The sequence below is a fragment of the Palaemon carinicauda genome, chromosome 27 (genome assembly GCF_036898095.1).
Source record: "Palaemon carinicauda isolate YSFRI2023 chromosome 27, ASM3689809v2, whole genome shotgun sequence".
NCBI classification, from domain to species: domain Eukaryota; kingdom Metazoa; phylum Arthropoda; class Malacostraca; order Decapoda; family Palaemonidae; genus Palaemon; species Palaemon carinicauda.
The window spans coordinates 92,971,519-92,980,271 of record NC_090751.1 but is presented as its reverse complement, the minus strand read 5'-3'; the positions used below and the strand labels follow the sequence as shown (position 1 = coordinate 92,980,271).

Here is an 8,753-nt window from a genome sequence, read left to right as displayed (position 1 = left end):
ACCTTAGAGACATTTTTTTAAAAGAAGTATTTGGATGAATATTTCCAATATACTGTGTTATTGTCACCATTAATTACTAGAACTTTACCGATTACAATGTATCCAAAGTGCAATTTAAGAGAATATAAAACATAATAAAGGATTACAACTATACTAATTAAATTACACAGGTTGCCTACTAGTGCTAGAGTAGAGTTTATGATAATTGCAATAACCCATTAAGTTACCAGAACCTGACGTTTAAAATATCCAAGAGAAATACAACCCATCGTGCAGCCAACGAATCGTGTAGACACGAGAATAGTTAAAGGTGGTTTCAAGTTCTTGTAGCCAAGATGTATGTCTGCTGTAGATTCTAGAGCTTTCAAATAAAGCAGCCCCTGGAAATCCGAAAGACTGGAGTTATAAAGGCTTTCATGAGGAAACTGGAGAATGTTTTGAAAAGTAACACGGAATACTAAAATTATGATGCCTTTTATATCGTCCGTAAAAAAAAAAAAAAAAAAAATAATGATAATACTAATAATAATGTATCCACAAATTGTAAGGGTTCCTGTCAAAGCAAAGTAGTTTTACAAAACTCTTGAAAAGCAGCTTAATATCTAAAGGTCTAGTTTCCTACTGAAGACGAACGGTATCCTCCATTAGTAACTGACTCCCACAATGAGATCATATAATCATAATTGACCAGGCACCTCATAAATTCTGCTATGAAATCTTAAAAAATCTGTAATTTACACATTGTTACTATGAACTTTTTCATCTGTCATGGTTATATGTAACACTGCGATAAAATAGAAAGTGTACTTGTATATGCACGCCCTAAAGTCTGGACTTTCCTGTAAAACTAATAAATCATGGGAGGGAATAACAAAGCCTGAAGCCAATTCCCTAAACTGGAACTTTTCTTCTTCGCAATAGTAAAACAAACGAGACAAGAACGGCCCCTCGGCAGAGCGCTTATATCCTGTTGTACATCGCAAGATAGGCAATTGGATTATACGCATTTTGGCACTATACTCAATTTTATTTTTAATGAGGTGCATTTGCACCGACTCACAGCAGTGCCCTTTTAGCTCGGAAAAGTTTCCTGTTATCTGATTGGTTAGAATTATCTTGTTCAACCAATCAGCGATCAGGAAACTTTTCAGAGCTACAAGGGCACCGTTGCGAGTCGGTGCAAATCTGCCTCAATAAAAAGAATTGACTATAGTTTTATGCAAATCGGATAAAAATTTACCACGACACAGACGTTTTTGACATTTTCGTGTCCTTGACCTTTGACCCAATCACTTCCAAAATCTAGTCAAATTGGATTATGGTCAATCATCCCACCAAATTTCATGAAATTCGGATCAATACTTTTTTGGATTATGCGAATCACAAAAAACATAAATAAATAAACACAGACCTATTAAAAGATAACTTTCGCAACAAAGTTGGCAAAGATAAAAAGAAATTTGGAGAGAGAGAGAGAGAGAGAGAGAGAGAGAGAGAGAGAGAGAGAGAGAGAGAGAGAGAGAGAGAGAGAGAGATCAGCAACCTAGTATCATGTAAAAGAGAAAAGAGAGAAGGGTAGGGAAAATAGAATTATAAAGCAACCACTAAAATAATTACTTTGCTTTTTTGAGGTTGAAAGAAAGGAAAACCAATACAATAATAAAAACACTGCAGAAACACATTGACTTTCTGTAGCGCCTAAATTCTCATTAAGGAAACTCAGACCTGAATTTTTAACACAAAACCCAAGTTCTTGAAAATTACAATTACGAAAAAAAAGAAAAAAAAGAAAGAAAGAAAAAAAAAGATAATACTTCCAATTTATCTTCTTTACAATATATAATATATATGATAAATAGATTATTTATACACACATATTAACTATAGATACACAAATGACAGTTAATCTACTGCAATAAGACTCATCGCTAATTATGTTAACACTATTTCTGAAATATTCAGATTACGATCCTTTAAAACAGTCGAGAACCATTCAGGAGTATATACAGTAGAGCTTGTGTATTTCATACACGCTCATACACTGGAATGCATTATTGTTTTTTTTTTTTTTTATCTCTCGATCTGTCTCGCACTGATAATAGAAAAACCTATTTAACCTTGCCATTGCACATTTCACATAGAAATTTTGTGTCATTGTTGCCCTCAACTGTTTGTATATAAGCTCGTTATCTTGTTGAATAATGTCAGTGATATTCACCTTGCCTTTTTGTTAGTATATAACAACTACAGTAGATACGTTGCTTCTATTGAGAGGAAACATGACCACCTATGATTATAAACAAAGGGATTCTATTCAGAAGTTTCAAGACGTTCTACAATCACAAACAGAACTATGAGACAAAAACAAATTAAACAAAAGCACTGCGTATGTATGTATACTATTGCTAACACTCGTGGTAATAAATACTAAAATTTTCATTTTGAGACAATGCAAACAAGTAGGAATAGTATTATGAGAGGGGAGAGGGAGGGTGACATTCAGTAATTGTTTCCGTACATTACAGTAAACACAAATGCTTCCTTCTTGTGGACGGTTTCTCTAAAAGTAAGCTCGCTTGCATCTCCGGCTTTATAAAAGCCCTATTCTAGCGAGGATAATTCGTCAGACTACAATTTCAAATCCTCTATATATATATATATATATATATATATATATATATATATATATATATATATATATATATATATATATATCTATATCTATATATATATATATATATATATATATATATATATATATATATATATATATATATATATATATATATATCAGAATGGTCATTAGAAATTACATAAGAAGCTAGAGAAGGCGATGGATTTGCGAACTAAGAAAGTATGTGGGTGTTGACTAGCATAGAGTCCATAAACAGACGCAAGTGGAAGGAAATATCTGGGGTCATTACTCTGCAGTGAACTATAAATGGTTGATGACTATAGTGTATGTATATATATATATATATATATATATATATATATATATATATATATATATATATATATATATATATATATATATATATATATATATATATATATAGGTATATATATACATATATATATATTTATATATATATATATATATATATATATATATATATATATATATATATATATATATATATATATATATATAGGTATATATATATATATATATATATATATATATATATATATATATATATATATATATATATATGTGTGTGTGTGTGTGTGTGTGTGTGTGTGTGTGTATGTGTGTGTGTGGAATAATTTTCAAACTGACTTTCTTGCATTTTGCCACTATTTGTATAATATCATCAATTGCAAAAAAAAAAATAGCTTTAATACACGCTTTCTTAACAGAAATCACAAGGCAACAGAAGCATGCCAATCAGTGAAATGTTTCAATGACAAACAGTTTTGTTGTTTAATATAAATATTTGTATTTGCCGGTGCCATTCATATTTCATACGAATTTCCCATAGACCTGGCACCAGGTCTTTCGAAACTTATACACTCGTTAGTTCAAGTTTGTACATGGGTTATCTACAGTTTTTTATTCAAAATTCTAAGTTTCCAAATAGACGTATAACAATTAAATTTCAATGACATGAATTAATAGTTACTACCATTTAATACCAATTGAAAATGAGTTTGAAGCTATAGCTAATATAACTTAGTTAATCATTCGTGTTATGAAAATGAAGAATACTGGGTAAGTAACTTTGTTCTCTCTAAATAAACTTTTGAAGTCTTCCACTGTACGTAGATACAGTACGGATAATCTATCAGATTAACTTTATTAAGACTACTAGTCATAATATTATTATTATATTAAGCACATTCACGTTATAGAATGAACAACTTAATATATGAGTGTGCATGGTCAAAATGCCATGTTCTACCTTTCCATTAACACGAACAAAACTGTTGATAGAGAGAAACATTCAAGTAGACCTAGAAAAGAGGTTTGACGTACACTTACAGAGGCATTCCTTGCCCTCGTGAGCCGTTGCTCTTGGCTCCCAAGTACGGTCGAAGAGGAATCTCTTGCATTTCTCTCTCTTCCTGTGGTCTTAAGGCCAGGATGCACACAGGGGCGTGCACGACGACCATTGCATTTGCAGGGCGTCCTCCTACAGCAGCCATGGCCTAATTGTAGTTCTCCGGGTGCTGCAGACGGTCGAGAACCACCTTGATGTTGGATCTTTAGAAGGGTTGTGCAAGACGTCAAACATTTTTAGGCATCCTTCTCCTCCTCAAGTCACTGGCCATACACATACACACACCAATTCAACTTTATAAGAGAAGTACCACCCTACGGCACATCATTTCACTCTCTGAATCTACATTTCTTTTATCAACAATCATAGGCATCTTATCCATTTTAAAACAAGTACACTAAACACAAGACCCTGTTTCTTTAAGCCCTTCTACTTGCTTAGTGAATATCTGAGCACGCAATAATTACGAGAAAAAATATAAATATGAAAATTCACGAACCAATCACATGACACAAACAACAATGAGATAGGTACCATTCGCTTCACAATCAACCGTCAATATTTCACATACGCGAGACTAGAGTGATAAACGCATCAATTTTAAAACAATCATCAATGGACTGCAGATATTCTGGAATGTAGTCCCAAAAACGATTCCTGTCAAGAGAATTTCGACGAGACAATTCGGTATCAAAGTTTCTCGAGCCGAAACAAATGCACGGACAGAAGCGAAAACTCTCACGCCCTTGCATCCAGACGTCTCACTGTACACTGAGGTGAGCAGCGCTGCCGCCACCTGCTGCCTGGCAGCCTTATGCCACCTCCTCCAGACCTCCACCAGTTATCACAGTCTGTAAACGCAGTGTTATAATTGTAGCCGCATAGAATTCCGTACTGTTGAGTTGTGCAGTATTTCCGACTGTTATTATTATTATTATTATTATTATTATTATTATTATTATTATTATTATTATTATTATTATTATTATTATTATTAGCTACGCTACAACCGTTTTAGGAAAAGCAGGCTGTTAAAATCACATTTTAGTGACCAAGTCCACACATGATGGACGAAAGCTCTTTGTAAAATCTACAGAAATACGCTGACTTATATACACACACACACACAACCACATTAATCAATAAGTTTTGATTTGGTATAACACCTACAAAAACATCTTTCATATAGAAAGTGATCATATGTTCTTTTTTTTCTTTTCATGTCTTGCAAAATACCAAATAAGAATTCAAGCGTGGCAATGAATAATGAATCAATCTTTACTTTGCAAGACATAAATATTTGATATCTTTCTATACGAATGATGTTTTCGTTTGTGTTATACCAAATTAAAGTTAAATGATTAATGTTTCCATATATATTAAAGTTTTCACAACATTAATTCAGTATTCATTTCCACTCACTAATTCTTATTCAGTACTTTGGAAGACATGAAATTAAAAAGATAATTTGATAACTTTCTACACGAATAGTGTTTTCGTTTGTGTTATACTAATTTGATATTTATTGATTTATGTTTTCATATATATTAACATTTTTATAAGAATAATTCTTAACTAATTTCCACGCTCCAATTATTATTCATTATTGAGATGTGAGAAATATTGTAGTATTTTTGGCTTGCACTGAAAACAATAAAACATATCTTATAATGGGTTAATATAAATTGGAGAGAGAGAGAGAGAGAGAGAGAGAGAGAGAGAGAGAGAGAGAGAGAGAGAGAGAGAGAGAGAGAGAGAGAGAGAAAACATGATGGAAATAATATGATTCAGGAGACGAACAGAAAAACAGATATAAATGGTTCGGTAGACTACTAAATTCCTTAGCAAGCTATAATAATAATAAAAATAATGATAATAATAATAATAATAATAATAAAAATAATAATAATAATATTACTAATATCATTATTAATATTAATAATATTAATAATGATATTAATATTAATAATATTAGGAATAGTAATATTAATATTATTAATGATATTAATAACATTAGCAATATAACAAGAATAACAAGAATAACAAGAACAATAACAGTAACAATAACAATATGAACAACAACAATAATAATAATAATAATAATAATAATAATAATAATAATAATAATAATAATAATAATAATAATAATAATAATAATAATGATGATGATGATGATGATAATAATAATAATAATAAGCAATGGGTTGATAAGTAAATGATACAAGAAATATTATGAGAATGAAATTACGTCTTTATGTACATAAATCATACCAAGAAATCAGTTTTGTGAATTGAGAATGCGGAAATAAAGCAGTTTTTATATGTTAAGCAGACCACAAATAAGGTAAGAAAAAAAAAATAGGGTTAACCTTCCAAAGTCGAATACATCTGTCAGACGATATATTATTCCCCACCCTCACGTAGGAAGTTTTGACAAAATTATTCATGGAAAGGATGTTATCCGCTCTCACCCTCCCAGATCACACACCAAGAGGTGACTGAAGAAACAAGGATAGTGCTGGGGTGTAATATCAAGCAACTAATGAAAAAGGAAGTAACAACAATCTACTATTCTAGAGTCCTTGTCAGCCTGAATTCAAACGTTAAGTTTCTTTGTATGTGTGTGTGTGTTATCAATGCCTTCCGAATATATGTCTTTTTTATTGTCTCTCTCCTGTAACTTCTTATTCCTATTCCTATTGCTATTCTTATTCCTATACCTATCCTTATTAATAATCCCTGTTCTAATTATCATTAACATTATCATTATCATACCTCGGGTTTTGGCTAGTTTTCATCACCGTGCAGGCCATTGCAGATTAGTGATGGTGGAGACTTTTGTTTGATCGCTCCAAAAAAAAAAAAAAAAAAAAAAAAAAAAAAAAAGAACAACCTATTATGGGTGCCCCTGACTAGTACAGTTTTTTGTCATGGCATACAAAAACCCCTTCCCTATGTGCAGGAATTATCAATTCTGGCATTTATCAGATTGAAGTAGTTTCTGGACCCTTTAATATTTAACTTTTCAACAATTACAAGACATTCTATCAAATTAATATCATCACTACGAAGAGTAACCTGTAAAGGCTTTATAAACAAGATGCTATAAGTCAAGTGGCTACAACAGGGAAAATACCCCAGTGAGGAAAGGAAACAATGAAAAATAAACCATTTCCAGTGGAAAATTAATGCTAATATTTTTTTTTTTTATTTGGATATGATAAAAATATAAAAATATAAAATAAAACTTCGCTTGAGAAATAGATTTAAAGAGCCTTTATAAATAACAAAAGAACCAGGTTTATTAAAATATCATGGTGCCCAGTGTCCCCTTGAGCCGAGTTACTGACAGGCGTTGAAATGGACACTAAACCGTAATTAATGATTAACAGAATCTTCCAAAGAGAATACGAGGACGAAGTCTTTGACGCTATGCCTAAAGTTACCTCTCTCTCTCTCTCTCTCTCTCTCTCTCTCTCTCTCTCTCTCTCTCTCTCTCTCTCTCTCTCGGAAGCCACATTATAAACCACGTCTGTAGAGTGTTATTGAAATAAAGAAATAATAATAATAATAATAATAATAATAATAAAATTTTTTACATAATATATACATCATATAGATACACACATATATATATATATATATATATATATATATATATATATATATATATATATATATATATATATATATATATATATATATATATATATACACACACACACAAACACACATGCATATATATATATATATATATATATATATATATATATATATATATATATATATATATATATATATATATACACACACAAATACACATGCATATATATATATATATATATATATATATATATATATATATATATATATATATATATATATATATATATATATATATATATAAATTTATATGATTCACAATATCAACCTTTTTTTCAAGCACGTGTTAAATAAAATCTACAAAATACCCATAACGTTTCACACGGCTAATCTTGCATAAAACACAAAAACCATATTTCTCTTTTCCAAGAACATCCATCGTAACAGTTCTATGTTCTATATTCTACTTTTAACAATGCCACCCCTTCAAAGTAATGGAAAATCAATCACAAATGTCTTGGTTTGACAACTACTGCGTTCCCTTGTGATGTCTAGTTGCTGAGATAGGTATGGCAATAGTTTTATATGTCAGATAATTCAGTCTGTATTTGTTTTTAGTCTAGTGAGTACCTTAGGTCTCTCCTCTATTCATTGATTTTGGTGGCATGCATATCTGATTTTTTGGAGGGTGTTATTGTTATTATTGTTGTTATTATTGTTATTATTACCTTATTATTATTGTTGCCATTGTTATTACTTTACGGTTGTTATTGTTATATTTCTATTATATATATATATATATATATATATATATATATATATATATATATATATATATATATATATATATATATATATATATACATATATATATATATATATATATATATATATATATATATATATATATATATATATACATACATATATACAATATATACATATACATATATATATATATATATATATATATATATATATATATATATATATATATATATATATATATATATATATATATATATATATATATATATATATATATATATATAATATATGTACAGTATACATATATATGTGTGTGTGTATCTATATATATATATATATATATATATATATATATATATATATATATATATATATATA

The 8,753-nt window shown here is 29.5% G+C and overlaps 1 protein-coding gene across 1 annotated transcript in view; it reads right to left on the bottom strand.

The window, feature by feature from the left end:
• The window catches only part of LOC137620806 (protein turtle-like), a 166,688-nt gene extending 161,931 nt beyond the window's left edge, over positions 1–4,757 (bottom strand). Inside the window, exon 1 of the mRNA XM_068351255.1 lies at positions 3,986–4,757. The gene's annotated coding sequence lies outside the window, so the exon portion shown is untranslated. The remainder of the gene's footprint in view (positions 1–3,985) is intronic.
• Between the last annotated feature and the right edge of the window lie 3,996 nt (positions 4,758–8,753).